At 46.0% G+C, this 16760-nt stretch overlaps 1 protein-coding gene across 4 annotated transcripts in view; it reads left to right on the top strand.

The window, feature by feature from the left end:
- Positions 1–16760, top strand: part of MINDY4 (MINDY lysine 48 deubiquitinase 4) — a 112605-nt gene that overhangs the window by 18911 nt on the left and 76934 nt on the right. The window lies entirely within an intron of this gene.

Raw genomic sequence — 16760 nt, 5'->3', positions numbered from 1 at the left:
TTGTATTTTTCCAAAGAATTTAACCATCTAATTTATATTTTAACTTTATGGATATAAAATTGTGTGATTATGATGTTTTCTTATTGTTGCCTTAACGTCTGTAAGATCTCTAAGATTGTCTGTTTCCTTTCCTGATACTAGTAATTTGTGTTCTGTTTCTCAACTAGTTTTAGTAGGGGGTTGTGAATTATATGCTCTTTTTTTCAAAGAGGTAACTTTTGGCTTTGTAGGTTTGGTTTCTAATTTGTTGCTTTCCACTCTTTCATTCTGCTTTCTTTGAGTTTGCTGCTGCTGCTGCTAAGTTGCTTCAGTCGTGTCCGACTCTGTGCGACCCCATAGACGGCAGCCCAGCAGGCTGCCCCGTCCCTGGGATTCTCCAGGCAAGAACACTGGAGTGGGTTGCCATTGCCTTCTCCAATTTAGTTAGCTGTTACTTTCTGTTTTATTGATATGTATCTTGAATTATTGGTTCTCAGCCACTTTTTCTTCTTTGTCCCTTCTTCCTCCTCTTCTTCTTTTGGCACTTCTGATTTTAATTTTTAGGGGGCTTTTTGACTGCTATTCCAGAATTATTTTCAATATTTCTTACATATATTAACTGCAACCATTGAGTGTTTATTTAGTGCCTGACACTATACTGAACACTTTTCATATATTATTCTATAATGTTTCTTAAACCAGCAAGGAGATATTCCTCAATTTACAGATGAGTCCAAAGCCCATCATGCCTGAAACACCATCTTATACTTGTTAGGTTATTGTGTTTTTGTTTGTGTGTTTTGTATATGTTTTAAGAAAGTGCATGTGTGCTCAGTCATGTATGACTCTTAACAACCCCATGAACTGTAGCCTGCCAGGCCTTTCTGTCCTTGGAATTTTTCAGGCAAGAATACTGAAGTGGGTTGCCATTTCCTACTCCAGGGGATCTTCCCAACTAAGGGATCGAACCCATGTCTTCTGAATCTCCTGCATTGGCAGGTGAATTCTCTACCATTGCATCACATAGGAAGCCCCGTGCATGTTTTAAGCGCTAGTAGTTTACTTGTAGTGTTTTAAGCACTAGTAATTTCTGCAGGATTGGTGTAAGATAGGCATCTTGGTTTGTAGTACTGCTGTTTTAGTCATTTACTGTGCATCTAATATGTGCCAGACATGGCAGCGCTTAAACAGATGTAGTCCATTAAGTCCCTTTGTGACCATAGATAAGCTGGGCCTACTTTGCCTAGACATTTTTTGGCTAGTTTATATGATACATATACATATAGAATTATTATAACTTTCTGTTGGATAGACTTTTCTATCATTATGAAATCTCTCTTCATTTCTAGTAATGCTTATTGCCTTAATGTCTATTTAGTTATAGCTACCTCAGCTTTCCTTTAATTAGTGTTTTCATGGTATATCTTTTCCATCTTTTTACTTTCATTTGTTCATATTTAAGGGTGCCAACTAAATGCCTTTGGGATTTACCAGGCTTTCCCTTTATAAAAGCTAATTATTTAAACTGAACTAAAACAAAACAGAACAAAAACAGGTTACCCATTTTTCCCACCTTCTATCCACCTCAGCCTTCTTCTTTTGTAATATCTTTTAAAGCTACAAATTTCCCTCTAAGTAATGCTTTGTTTGTATCCCGGATGTTAATATATTATATAATCATATAATTTAGTTTAAATATTTTCTCATTCCTGTTGTGATTTATTCTTTTGACCCATGGGTTATTTAGACATTTATCGACTAATTCAAAGCCTTTGGGCTATTTTTCTGGTTATCTTTGTGTTGCTGATTTCTAGCTTATTTCTACATTGTTCATAATATATTCTCTAGGATTTCAGTCCTTTTGGTATTTGTTGAGATTTCTTTATAGTCTAGTGTATATTTGAAGTTTATCTCCTATGGGCAGCATGTATTTGGATTTTTAAATCTAGTCTGATAACTTTTTGCTTTAGTTGAAGTAATTATTGCATTTGCATTTTCCTTTTGCTTAAAGAACTTAACTTTCTTTAGTATTTCTTTAGCAGGTATGTTACATTTTTTTCAATTTTTGTTTAGTGATGTCTTTATTTTGCCTTTATTTTTGAAGGATTTTTCAATGGGTATAGAATTCTAGATTGGAGGTTAATTTTTTCAGGACTTTAAATATTTCATTCCGTTGTCTTACCTTTGTATTACTCTTTTGAAGGTAATGTGTCTTTTTTTTTTTTTTTTTTTAACCTCTGGCTTCTTTCTTTCCCCCATCTTTTAAGATTTTCTCATTCTTTGATTTCAACAGAGTTACTATAATGTGCCTCAGCATGGTTTTCTTTGATGATTCTGCTTGGGATATGTAGTGAAGTGAAGTGAAGTTAAAGTTGCTCAGTCGTGTGTGACTCTTTGTGACCCTATGGACTACACAGTCCATAGAATTCTCCAGGCCAGGATACTGGCGTAGGTTGCCATTCCCTTCTCCAGGGGATCTCCCCATCCCAGGAATCGAACCCAGGTCTCCTTCATTGCAGGTGGATTCTTTACCAGCTGAGCCACAGTGGGGTATGTAGAGCTTCCTGCAATTTGGGATTGCTCCCTGTCATCTGTTTTGAAAATTATTATCTATTATCTTTTCAAATATTGCTTTTATCCCGTTTTCTCTTTTCTCTCCTGGCCCTCCAGTTACACATTTACTAGATATGAAACAGTGTTTTCCTATATTTTCCATCTTTTTTTTCTTCTCTCTCTACTTTAATCTAGGTATTTCCTTTTGATCTACCTTCTGGTTCATGTTTTTTCTCTTTTGCCATGCTATTAAATATATGTAATAAATTCTTAATTTAATTGTTTTTCAGTTTTATAATTTCTATTTCTTTTTAAAAAATAGCAGTCTTTTGTGAGATTCTCCATCTTTTATTTTCTTGAGCATATTATTCACAGTCATTTAAAAGTACTGTTTGGTAACTTCCGTATCTGGATCACCTATAGGTCTATTGATACTGTCTGTTTTTCTTGCAGGTTTTGGTCATTTTGTCCTGTTTCTTTGCATTGATAAACTGGATTCCAGACATTGCATAGGAATAATTGTAGTGGTTAATGTTGTCTGGTTAATGTTATCTTCCTCCAGGAGAATTTAATTTTCTTTCGGTAGATATTAATCTCTCATTAGTTTTAGACTTTGTAAAATAACTTCTGTCATTCTGTTATTTGTCCCATAACTTTGGCCATTATCTCCTTTGTTGAACAGAAATTCTTAATTTTGACATAATTAAGAAATTTCTTGTTTGGCATATGATTTGCATTTTTTCTTTATTAAGTTCATTCTTTCCTTTAGAGTTTGCTGATATTCTCTTATGTTTTTCCATTAACTTTGTAATTTTAGCTTTCACATTTAGGTATTTAATCTTTTGTATTTGTTAGGCTGAAAGACTCACTTTTATTTTTCTCCATATATTCAATAGTAAGACAGTTTTCCTAGCATCACCTACTCTACAATTTGTTCTTTCCCCATAGATTTATGGAGCTGTCTTGATTCTTTTCTAAGTTCCCACATAGATGTTATTGTTGTTGCTAAGTTGTGTCCAACTCTTTTGTGACTCCATGGCCTGTAGCCCGCCCAGCCCCTCTGTCCATGAGATTTCCCAGGCAAGAATACTCGAGTGGGTTGCCATTTCCTTTTCCACCCATGTAGACATGGATCTGTCTTCGATCTCTCTGTTTCATTGGTATTTTTTTTTTCAGATGAAAAAAACACATGACCATAGCTTTTAGTACTATGGCATTGTAGTTATAGCCTATTATCTTGGTAGGATCAGTTCCCTACTTCTCCTTTCTTTTAGGATTGACAATACAGATCTTTATTCTCTGTTCACCCAACATGTCTAGCTTCTTTCTACATGAGGAAGAACTGGTTCATCCCCTTGCTGTAATGGTCCTGCTCTCAAACCATCCCATGACTCTTTCTTGTCAATCAGATGTTCTATACTCATAGTGGTTTTCTTTGACTAACTTCACCTCCACCCCATCACCTCTAGCCTATTTTATTGTTATTACAGCACCTATCATTGGCTGAAATGGGCTCTGGGATGACCTGAACTGGCAAACCACCTCTGCCCTTTATAAGAACTGTGGCCTTTGACCAGTTATCAAACCTTTGAAAGATAATATGAACTTTGTCTTATAGGAAGAGGAAGGTGGCAGGTAAACATGCTGCCTCTGCCCCCTCCCTCAGTACCAGGTGAAGTACAACTAGGAGTATTTAACATGTGATCATAGTGTTGATCTCTATTTCAGTAAACATTTTGGGAACTTTGTTGTTTACCTTTTACTTACTTCCTATATGCTGAGCACCATGCTAAACACATGTGTATATTATGTCATTTGCTCTTTAGGATAATCCATTGAGGTGGATATTATTAGTTTTTTTCTGGTGGAGAGGGGAGATTGTCATGAAATAGTTTTCTCCTGAGTTCTGAACAAATTGCCAAATAAAACAAAGGGTATTAACTAGATTGGGGTAAAATGCATATCATCTCTGAGACTGATAATGGAAAGATAGAAGACACAGCAGACCCTGAGTCCTCACATGCTGCATGTGGGACAGACTTCCCCACCTCATCTCAGGCCCAGGCCACGTGGTGGGAGGAGCATCCCTGGAAGAGCAGCTCACTCCCAGAGGAGACAGGGTGCAGCTGAGCCTGATGTTCCTCTTTCCTTTCTTTCCCCAATTAGCCAATCAGACAAGACACACCTCCTTCCTCAGGATGGAGTGAATAGAAAGGAGGGGAGGAAAGGTCCATGGGGTAGACCAGTAGAACTTCCTCCAAACACCCAGGACACTCTGGGAGCTGAGAACAAGCATCTTCCCTCTCCAGCAATTATTATTCCATTTTCAGTGAGAAAGCTGAGGCACAGGGGATTAAAGGAGCCTGTCAAGTTTCTGGGGAGATGCAAGTCACTTCCATTAGGCGGCCTTGTGCTGTTGGCAGCTATACTGCTCAAAGCTGTAGCACGCTTGGTTTGAGACCAGGACCAAAGTAATCCCACTTGATAAATCCCACAGGACACCACCTCCTATCCTTCCCATCCCCTCTCCAACAGTTCTGTCTGCCCATCACTTGTTTTTTTTATTCGACTCAGTAAACATAGATCTAAGTTCTAGTGTGTATAAGACCCTGTGAACTCTTCAGGTGAGAGAGTTGTGTGCATATGTAGTTCTTGTAAAACTAACAAGGGACAGTGAGAGGACAGCAGACCTGGCTCATATGCATGGCACATGCTCCATCACTCAGGCCTAATGAGGCTGGAGGGAAAGTGGCTACAGGGGGCCTTTGCTGGGCCTTGCAACATCAGATTCAGGGATGCCCATGGATGTTATACCTGGGGGCGGGGGAGAGAGCATGTGTCCTGGGAGAGGGGACAGGTGGAGGACAGGACCTGCTGAAATGTCAGGGAACACGCGTATCTGTACAGTCAGGCCCCTTCTGACCCTGGTTCCTGAGATCTGACTCAGTTGCTTAAGGAACTATTTTCTGCTTTGATATTTGTTTCCTTCCGGTGTCCTTTGACTTTCAGTTCAGTTCAGTCCAGTCGCTCAGTCGTGTCTGACTCTTTGCAACCCCATGAATCGCAGCACGCCAGGCCTCCCTGTCCATCACCAACTCCTGGAGTTTACCCAAACTCATGTCCATCAAGTCGGTGATGCCATCCAGCCATCTCATCCTTTGACTTTAGAAGATACTTAAAAAATATTAAGTCATCTGGGCTCTCGCAGTGGGGGTTGTGGCTGTTTGGGGCCACCTGTCATTTGTTGCTGGCTTATCAGGACTGCCCTTGGTGTGTTCCTCACCATCAGTCAGATCTGCTGGGACTCTGGCCCGACCAAGGTGATCCTGTAACCCTTGCCTCACTCTGCCTCTTCTACACATTTGCAGGTCTTGCTGTCACCCAGACTAGGCCCTCTAGAAACCTCACGTGCAGTACTAAGAGAATATCTTCCAATCCTTTATTTACAAGTCCCAGAGCTCACTGTTTCAAGCCTGTAGCCTCCCAAGGGGCACTTGGGGAAGGTTGATAGTCTGGTTGGGAGCAGCCTCACTCGTGGTGCTTACAGCACTCTCTCGGGGTACGGTGGCCGGTCATTTGTCTGAGTCACACAGAGTGAACCCCTGGGCCTTCTCATGGCCACCTGGACCATGCTGTGGTTGATTTTCTGCATATTAGTTCAAAGCACAACATGCTGAATGTTTGAAAATAGAAACTGTCTTCCACTTATGTTTTCCAGATGTGTGTGGGCCGTGGAAGCTGGAGCCATGTACTTTTTGCCCAGTCTCCTTTGGAACCATGGATGTAATCAGGGCCAGGAAGTTCAAAAGCACCGTTGGCCTCCCTTGGGAGTTCAACCCATGGCAGTAGCCAGAGCAGCAGTGTCTAGCTTCTGAAAGATAGAGATCAGAATCGAGTCTCATTGGGCTAAAGTCAAGATGATGGCAGGGCTGTGTTCTTTCTGGAGCCTCTAGGGGAAAAGGGGGCGACAGAGGTTGTATGTCATCACTGATTCAATGGGCATGAGCTTGAGCAAACTCTGGGAGATAGTGAAGGAACAGGGAAGCTTGGCGTGCTGTAGTCCATGGGGTCGCAAAGAGTAGGACAGGACTGAGTGATTGAACAACAGGCGAGAATCTGTTTCCTTGTCTTTTCCAGATTCAGAAGGTCACCCACCTCCCTTGTTCCATGGCCCATTTCTCCATCTTCCCAGCCATCATTGTTGGCTGCGTCCTTCTTAGGCTCCCATTTCTCTGGTTCTCCCTTTTCTGCCTCCTTCTCCCTCGTTGAAGGATCCGTCTGGTTCCATCAGGAATATCCAGGCCAGTCTGATCTCAAGATCAGTGGACCAGCAACCTTATCTCCATCTGGAACCTAATTGCCTTGCCGTGTAACCCAACATTTCACAGGTTCCAGAACTTAAGAAATAAGCATTATTAGGGGTGGCCATTAACCTGCCTGCTACAGAGGGCAACTGACTTTTTCTTGCAGTGTTTAAACTCTTTTTTGGTCTCCTTACAATTTTTAAAATGCTTACTTTTAACCTCTCAGGTATCTCTTTCTACCACTCCCAGAAAAAATTGTGTTGTTTTCACCTTTTCCAGGCATTCTGCCCTGTTTGACTGTCTTTATGTCTCTCTCTTTTTTATGTGGGTCTCCTGTGGGAAAGGAACCAGGAAAGCCCACAGCTGCACGGTCCCTGGGAGCTCCAGGATTAGACTTGGAGAAGATGTCTGGCTCTGAGGCTGCTGTGGTGTGTCCAGTGAGCCCAGGGCAGTTGTGAATTTCCTGAACACTGATGGATGTCACCTTGGGGATGGTGGATGTTTTCCCAGAAGACAAGCTTAAAGAATGATGGGATCCATAAAATTCAAGTTTAATTTCATTGGATTTTTTTTAAAAGATATTTTCAATTGGGTGTTTAAAAAGCAGAGTGGAATAGATGCTGCTTTAGGATCTGTCTCAATTCTTAACCTTATAGTTTGTCAGGGGTAGAAAGGTCCTTAGGATCCAAGCCCTTCATTTGGCAGTTGGGGAGCAGGGCTCCGGCAGCAGAGGAGAGATGACTCACCTGAGCTCTTGAAAGTGTCCTACAGTCCTTCTATAAGCTCTACTTTCACTGTCTTGCCATGTTTAGAGCTTTTGGTCAAAGTATGTATGACCCTTCCTGTTCTCAGTATAAGCCTCCAGCACAATTGTCACCAGTCACCATATGACATTCCTATTCTTCACACAGTGACTCCCTTGGTTTTAGAGAGACTTGACTTTAGACCCTGAGTTCATGGAGTCTGTCCTCAAAAAATCCACATCAATTCACAGAAATATTAATTTATTCAGTTAACTTATTAATAACTCTTTAATGAATGCCATCGTGTGTTACAGCCAGCTTGTCCTGGCTCACAGAGCCCATTGTTACCATGTCTGATGTCAAGGTAGTAGCTTGAACTTGGTCATGGTAGGAGTATTTAAACCATGTTTAGCTATGTGTGTGTCCTTAGACATGTCTGACTCTTTGTGATCCCATGGACTGTAGCCCACCAGGCTCCTCTGTCCATGGAATTTTCCCAGGCAAGAATACTGGAGTGGGTTGCCATTTCTCACTCCAGGCGATCTTCCCAACCCAGGGATTGAGCCCACGTCTCCTGAGTTTCCTGCATTGGCAGGCAGATTCTTTACCATTGCACCACCTGGGAAGCCTCAGAATATTGGCAAATGCTGCAAATTAGCATCCCCCTCACTCATCCTGGAGAGCTGGTTAACTTCTGCCAGCACTCCACCTGTAATGGGCTCCTGTGTGCCAGACACAGTTCCGTCCGCTGGGGATTCCATGTGGGTGAAACAGACTTAAGTTTCTGCTCTCGTGGAGTGTATACTTCTGGTGGGGAGAGGCAGCCAGCACAACCACCCAACAGGTAAATATACAATGTACCTGTGCGCTGCAAAGAAAAGTATTAATAAATCAAGGAAGTGTGATGGAGAGCCCTGGCTTTGGGGCTGTTATTTTACAAAGGTGTAGCTGGGGAAACCTTTTTTGAGAAGATGCATGAGAGGAGACTAGAAGGAAGACAGGGAACCAACTTTTGATCCCTAAAAGCAAATGCAAAGAGAGAGCAGCCATGCATAGGTCCTGGGGTTGCTTATTCAGGCTGAGTAGAAGAGGGAGAGAGGAGGAAAGGGAGGAGGTGAGGGAGCAGGGGGACCTGGCGGCCTCTGAAGGTACTGGCTTTACCTCTAGGTGATGGCGGAGCCTTTGGAGGTTAGGCAGAGGCAGGGCCCGTGGTGATTCGTGTTAAGTAGGATCCCTCTGGCTGCTGGCTTGGGGATTCAGGAGACGAGGCTGAAAATGGTCAGGGGGCAACTGCAACTGTCTTCAGGAGAGCTGATGGTGGCTTGGATCGGGTAGTGGCAGTGAAGGTGATGAGACATGAGCTAGAGGAAACACACACACACATATGGATCTTCTGCTTTTTGATTTAGTTTTATTCCAGTTCACTTTTACTAAAGACCTATATTAGTTAAGCAAAATAAATCCAAAGAGGATTTTCACTTTTAAGGAAAAGAAAAAGTGAAAATAGTGATCAGTGCTTTGCACTAAGTCATTGCAAAGGCAGCTTTCACCGGGAACAGCCGCCAGAGTGGCACTACCGAGCTCCTTACCTGGAACCACCCTCAGCTCTGTGTCTATGAGCCTCTGGGCTCGATCTCAATTTGTTCTGTGCCTCTGTTAACAAAATATGTCCTAAGGTTACTGCTTCTTGGCTTTACCCCACTTCAGCCTAGGAAAGCTTTCACGGGAAGGCTTCACTTTTGAGTGGAAGAGGAGCCTGTAAGTGGTTGAGACAACAGGATGTGCCCATGGATTAGATGTGTGCAGTAGAGAAAAAGAGAGGCAAGGATGACGCCAAAGTTTCTGGCTGAACAACCGGGAGATGGGGTTGCTGTTCCCTGAAATGAGGAAGATGGTGGAAGGAGTGGGATTAGGTCATGGACGTTGGGGCGCAGTCCATTGCCCACCTGTCGGGATACATTTTATCAGACCAATTGTGTTTCTTTGTTGACTGGCCTCCCTGTGGCCTGTGAGTCAGGGACCTTGTGTCTGGAATCTGCATATGTGAGCAGTCAGCTGTCCTGTGGTTCTCATTTCAGGCCCTGTTGATGCCGTTGTGACAGGACAGTTCTCTTCTCTTTTGGCCTCGGGGTCTTAGTGAAGCTGTGAAGAGGTTGTTTCTCATACCAGGACTATTACTAGAGCCCACGTAATAGGATTGCTCACGGCTCTTCTCTGAGGACAGTAAAAGCAGTTGTCTTGCCTTTAAATCGAGTACTTATTTTTCCTGTGTTTGCAGGTAGAATGTCTGCTTTGGTCAGATCTCCAGTCCTTTCTGGGTCTCCGTGCTCCTGTCTGTAAGAGAAGGGATTGGATGGACTGCTCTTTAGGGTCATCTCCATCTCTGAGGACTTCCCTGGTGGCTCAGTGGTAAAGAATCTGCTTGCCAATGCGGGAGACATGGGTTTGATCCCTGGGTTGGGAAGATCACTTGGAAAAGGAACTGGCAACCCACTCCAGTATTCTTGCTTGGGAAATCTCATGGACAGAGGAGCCTGGTGGGCTATCCGTCCTGGGGTTGCAAAGAATCAGACATAACTTAGCAACAACAACAACCGCCACAGTCCCCTCATCCTCCATTTACACATGGCCTTGGACGTGTCCAGATCAAACTTCCACTTTGTCTGAGATCCAGAAATCACAGTCTTTTTGGCTGACCCCTGATGTTCATCTTGTGTAGAGAATGAGCATACAAACTGGGTTCCTGTGCCATGGGAGTCCCTCCTGGACTGTGGCTTCCTCTGAGTTCTTGTAGTAAAATGATACAGGCAGGGCTCAGCAACCCAGATTCTCCTCCAGCCCCAAGCTCGGGGGTCTGTTGCTGGAGACATGATGATCTTCCTGTCCCAGCTGCAGGGTTTTGACTGGGAGGCAGGCTGAGTGCTACATGGTTTAATCCTGACACCTCCAGCCCCTTCACCTTTTACTTGTTGAATGATTTCTATCTTAGGTCAAAGTCCCAAGAACAGCTATTCTCAGACTCTGATCCCTGGACCAGGAGCACGTGCGTCGCCTGGGAACGTGTTAGAAACACAGCTTGTCTGACCTGTGGAATTGGAACTTTAGGGGTGAAACCTGGCAGTGTATTTTAACAAGCCTTCCAGGTGATGGGCTGCAGGCCGAGTTTGGAGAACCAGTGTCCTGGAAGCTAAGCCTGAGATGGAGGGTTAGGCACATGTAATCTATCGGGGGTATGCTCTCAGGAGAAAGGCAGTGAGGGCCACATACAAGGGCAGGGGAGGATGTAGGGAGGGCAGACTCCTCCCACAGGGAGATGAGAGTGTGGACTGACCCAGAGCTGCTTCCACCTTTAAGCCAGGAGAGGGCCTATTTTTCTTGTGTCAGCCACTGGCTATGGGTGGCCCATACTGGGGGGCAGTGTGCCACCTCCTGGCTGACTTTTATGAAGGATAGGTCTCTGGCAAAGGGTGCAGCTGTGAGCAGTTAGCAGCCAACGCGGACGGCAGCTGGGATGGGGGTGACCAGGCAAGGGACTCCTTGCATCTTCCACGTCAGTCCTCATGATTCCTTCTATACTCCCCCAGCTCCCAGTGGGATAATGGAAATAGACATTTCCAAAGCTTGCTCATGGCTCTCACCTCTGGTGAATAGGATGCCCTGGTGAGGCAGGCCAAACAGGGGTCATTTACAGGTGAGGAGACAGACCCCAGAGGGGCAGGCTGGAGTGAAACCTGATATAGGTCCACAGACAGCCCCTCCCATCGAGACCCCTCAGCGCTCATTGTGAGAGCACCATGTTAACCCATCACTGGTGTCATAGCTGAGCTATGCTCTGCTGTCTCAGACAGGAGGTGGCTTTGAGATTTCTTGGTGTCCAGATCTGGCACTGGGGATGTGAAAGGATGAGATGGCTCCCTGCTCTGAAGCCCATGCTCTGTGTAATCAGGTGCTAAACTGTGGTCCTCACAGAAGAGTGGAAGATCCAGGAGCAGATAGATGGGGTCTCTGTCGACAGGGCAGGGCAGCCTTGGGCTTGGAGCCTTGGGCTGCATTTAATGCAAAAACCTCATGGTGAACTAGTAACACTGGGTGAGGAATAGCTGTGAGTAGCCTGCCTTGTTCTGCGTGGGTCTCTGCAGCCTGGGCACAGCCACTGCCCCACCACAGCATCATTGTCCCCGCCTCTGTCAAAACCAGTAGTCAGGGATTCAGCGACTGACATTGGGTGTGCCCCGTCCGATTTTTGGGTTTTGCAGGAGAATAGACAGTAGGTGGCAGCAGACCCGCATCAGTCTTCAGGACCCCCAGAGACTTTGGGTGGCCCTGTTATGTGGCCCTCCCCAGGCCCCTACTGACGAGAATGACAACGCACTTGGGCGGGAGACAGATGAATGAGATCCAGCCCCTCCAGTTCTGACCCTGCCCGGGCTCCAGATCATAAGCGCAGGCCTGTTTGCGTCGTGAGAGGCAGCAAATGTTGCCATCTGGGGCCTGGCAGAGGCTGAGCAGAGGATGTGGCATTTGCGGTTTATTGACTGTTCCCTCTGTCTGAGCATCCCAAGTCTGACAACATCTGTACTGCCTTGGACGAGTAATGGAGAGAATCCCATTTTCATTTGTCTCTGCACATTATTTGGACTTTATGTCAGACTAAGGAGGTTTGAAATTAGCTGACTCTTGAAACACATATCACAAACAATTGCTTTCCTGTGGGCCAGAAGCCGCGTGTAGAGAGGTGGCCTGTCTGGGGCTCCTGTGCTGTGCAGCTTCCCCTTCATAGCTGACCCTAGGGACCAGTCTTCTGGGGTGGCACGGCTGCCCTTCACACCTGCCATTGGTCCCTGTGCCCGGCTGGTTCTCCTTCCCACCTCCTCCTGCCCACATTCACACTACATGTGTATCCACCACCCACAGTGGAATGCCACTTCTGTCTCCTCCAAATGCTGGCCTCTCCCTAGTATGCCCAGGAGAGTAAACACGAGAACCGACTACAGCACACATTAGGGGCCACTTGGAGCCCTCCATGAGCGGGGTTGATGCTCTCTCCCCTGTGCAGTAATTAAAGCTGTCACATACCTTCAGTTCTGGGGTTTCTGAGTTTCCTTGATCCAATGTATCCCTCAGGGCAAAGAGACTTCTCATGACTCATATTTCCTTTGAGATCAAGAAAGTGTGGCTAAAGAGGGAAGAGAGGTTCCACCCCCCACCCCCCCTCCTTGGAAGGAGGAATGGTCTCATTTTGTCCATCTCTGGACATCAGAATGGCAGCTCTGAGAGCCTCCTCTGCCCACGCCCAAGCCTTGCCAGCTCTGGCCCATGCCCAGGTCCATGGCACATGGACGGAAAGATATTCCATGCAGGGGAAGCTGCTGCTGCTAGATGGAAAGAGGCCATTAATGCTCAGGGATAATTTGGGGGAGATGAGTGTCAGCAGAGGAGGTGTATGGAAACTCTTTATTTCCTGGGTGCTTTTCCTTCCTCAGTCCAAGACTCCTATCGGTTGGTCTATGAGCTAGCTTCTAGCAGACCCTGGTTACCAGAACCAGAGAGAGGTCCATATAGAGGTCAGCAACAGAGTCAGGATGAGAGTGAAGCAAGAGAGGTATCTGAGGTGTGAAATTTAAGGAGGCACTTACTCTTAAGGTGGTTCACCTGTGGCGTAGTCACCTCCATCGACTTGAGACTGAGTGCCTCCTTAAATTTTGCATCCTAGGTACCTAATTCCAGCCTGGCCCATAGTCTGGCTGCTTCTCTTCTGCTCCTTAGTATCACGGATAATCCTCGATAGAGCACAATGATTGATAACTCATTTTTACTTCCATGAACTCTTTGAGGGTCGGAGTGGGCTGTATTTCTTTGTTGTCATTGTTGTCCTAGCTATATCCCTGGACCTGGAAATCTATACTGAGCAAAAGAGAGCATGTGCATCATAAGGAGAATGAAAGGGAAAATCATGCTGATTTGTTTGGGACAGTGTCATGAAACTTAAACTGATCATCTTTAATAGAATTGGAACAATCCAAACTTTATCTTCAAGTTCACTTGGTGGCATTCATCCACTGCTTTATTTCTTATTCATATATTCACATAACTAACTATCCATCCAACCAACCAGCCAACCAACTATCCAACTCACCAACACATCAACCCACCAACCCACCAGCACAGCCCATCACAACTGTGATGTTCCGTATGGAAGTCATCTTGAATGTTGCCTTCTTTAGGAAGCCTTTCCGATCTCTTCCCTTCTCCTATACCTGCACGTGAGCCCCTTCTCATACCTTTCACAGCACGTGTCACACTGGAGAGAGCTGACAGGCTCCTGTGTTTCTCCTGCTGGATTGTCAGCCATCTGAGTATGGAGATGAGTTGTCTGTGCCTCCCTCAATTTTGTTCAGAATTGTTCCAAATGTATTGGATGGAGCTAAATGATAGGCTTTGCCTTGGGGAGAGGGGGAAGTGAATGTGAGATCTTCCCTTCACTCAGGGGACACATAGGAGAGTGGGACTAGTGGTTTAGCAAGCAGGGAGGTTACCTAAAAATAGGGGGCAGCATCTGTCCCAGAGCCAGATGAATGGTGCCCCTTGAGGTGCCATAGGATCTTAGAGGAGGGGGCTGTCCTGGGCCAGGCCTTGGAGGCAGAGGAGAGCTGGGATAGACCAGTTGGGGGCTAACCAAGGGCCTCACTACTGTGCCTGACATACTCATCTCTTTTCTGTACCTTCCTCCAAGCCTGAGATTTTAGGGGGAAAAGTTTGCTCATGCCCTTGGGATCTCATTCCTAAAGACTAAAGCGGCTCCCTGGATCTTCCTCAGCGCCTCCTCTATTTCCTGGGGCCTTCATTGGGTTCTACTGCATTCGCAGATATTTTTGGATGATGTGCATGTATGGTGGCTCATGGAGAAAGAGCCTAAACTTGGAACTTTACAAAGGATTGGGACAGGGCATTGATTTAGGACAAAAATGGGCATCCTTGTTCCCACCCTGAGTATAACTCTGATAGGGTTGGCTGGTACCTGGGAGCCTGGGGAAAAGAGCTGAAGTCTTTCCCCTGCCAAAGCCTGCTCCATCCTGCTGGAGGGGACCTTCCCTCATGAGCCTTCAGCTACTTTTCTAAATGGTGGCCGTGATTCACTTGGGCTTCTGCCTCCATCTTGAAAAGATGGCCTCTGAGGCTGAGTTCTATCGGGGGCATTCGGGGCAGAGTTCTGCAAATCACAGAGATGACCCGCCGGGGTGGTTTCCTGTATAGCTGGATTCCGTGTGTGTGCCTCATTCCAGAAAATTCTACTTTGTTTTCTCTGCTCATTCCACAAGAAGTTACTAAAGCTGTGGGATTCCTTCCATTTCCTGTTGAGGCCAGTTTCATGACCATGGGTCCTTCAGAAGTAGGGCCGCTTCCCAATAGAGTAAACAGTCTTTGATCTCTATCGAAATACCTGTTATTTAGTTTTATTCAGTTCAGCAAAGTGTTTATGGAGTGCCTCTTGCTTGTTCGAATAGTGTTGGGGAGAGAGATGCTGAAGATGTGGTTCTTGCCCCAAAGAGGCTGAAACATCCATACACATAACTGTTCCACAGAATTGAAAAAAAAGAAAGAAAGTGAGAAGGGGACAGGTCTGGAGCTGGAGTGTAGATTGTTTCAGGGATAATTAAGCTGTTGATATCTATCGAATACTTATTCTGTTTTAAGATTGTAAGAGTGTTCAATGTATTACCTCATTTAATTCTGACAGTACTAGGAGGGTTATAAGTCCCATTTTTCACAGGTGGGAATACTGAGGCACAAAATGACCAACCAGCCTGAGTACTTGCAGGCAATCTGGCTCTAGGCACCTCAGTCTTAACCCCTATCCTGAGGCTGCTGTCTGAGGAAGGACTGATGGGAAGCTGACCTGGGCAAGGACTGAGAGGGTTGGTCTGGCAGTTCAGGGAGTGGATGCATGCCAAGCTGAGAGGCCAGTGTGAGCAAGTGTGAAGAGGCGGGTGAGATGGTATAGCTGGAACCCAGGGCATGTGTGAGGACCAGGATGAGAGGAGACTGAAAGACTGGATGGTGCTTGAGAGCCAAACTAAAGAGCAGTAGAGAGGAACAGAAAGTCCTCTGGTGTTTTTAGTTAGGTGGTGGTGGTGGTTTTTTTTTTTTTTTTAACTAGTTAGAGCTGTTCTTCAGAAAGATTAGCCTGGGGGTGCTACAGGACTAAGAAGGGTGACCCGGAGCAGGAGCCTGACATAGAAGGTGTGGTGGGCCCAGACCCAACTGTACAGAGGGGCGAGGAGCAGGGGATCTGGGAGGAGAGTCCTTGGGACTTGGCGTGCAGGGAGGTTGTAGGCCTGGAGGGCCCAGGAGGCCGGGCATGCAGACAGCAGGGAGAGGGGATTCGACGGGGGAGGCACTGGGTCAGGAAGCGGAGGAGGAGGCTGTTCCTGGAGATGTCCAGTGGGGCTGTTGTTTCCACAGTCAGGAGTGAGGCAGAAACACAGTTCCAAGAGACTGAGAGAGGGGTGTCTGGGAGGAGCTGAGAGCTGAAGTCCTTGGAGGGGGTGGTTATAGCCAAGGGTCTAGGATAAAGGTGCCAGGGTCACAGTCCTGTAATGGGAGAGGCACATGATTGGTGTGGTAAGGAAGAGGAGTGGTCAGAGTGGAGAAGGACTCCAGAGGTGAGGGATGAGAGGGTCTGCAGGAAGGAGGAGGTGTGGGCAGCTTCGAGCCCTTGGCTGGGAATTTGGGAAGGCCACTGGGACTGGTGACGGAGTGGCTTTGGAGAGAGCACTTTCAGTAGGGACTGGGGACAGAAAGTCTCCTGCAGCGGGGTGAGGACACACACGAGAACACGGGGCTTTTTCAAAGAAGTTAGAGGGGATGGGAAGGTAGGGACAGGATGGCAGTTCAAAAGGGGAGAGGGTTAGGGAACAGAGTCTTTGTCTCCAGGACAAGAGAGATGTGAGAGCGTCTATAAGCCAAAGGCTGGGTGCCAGCAGCAGAGGGGAGAGGCTGATGGTTCACAGAGACCCCAAGGAGGCAGGAAGCGCGTGCTGGGGCAGGCTGGGAGTGGGCAGTGGCCGCAGTAGCCAGATTCATTTTCTGCTACGCTCCACGATGATAATTGATGTCCATAATGACGGGCCCGGGGCATTACAAGTTCCCAGAGTACTTTTTAAATCCTCAGTGTAAGAGC

The sequence above is a fragment of the Giraffa tippelskirchi genome, chromosome 10 (genome assembly GCF_054371585.1).
Source record: "Giraffa tippelskirchi isolate mGirTip1 chromosome 10, T2T-mGirTip1v1.2.pri, whole genome shotgun sequence".
NCBI lineage: Eukaryota > Metazoa > Chordata > Mammalia > Artiodactyla > Giraffidae > Giraffa > Giraffa tippelskirchi.
The sequence above is the reverse complement of the archived record's forward strand: the minus strand, read 5'-3'. Positions and strand labels throughout refer to the sequence as shown.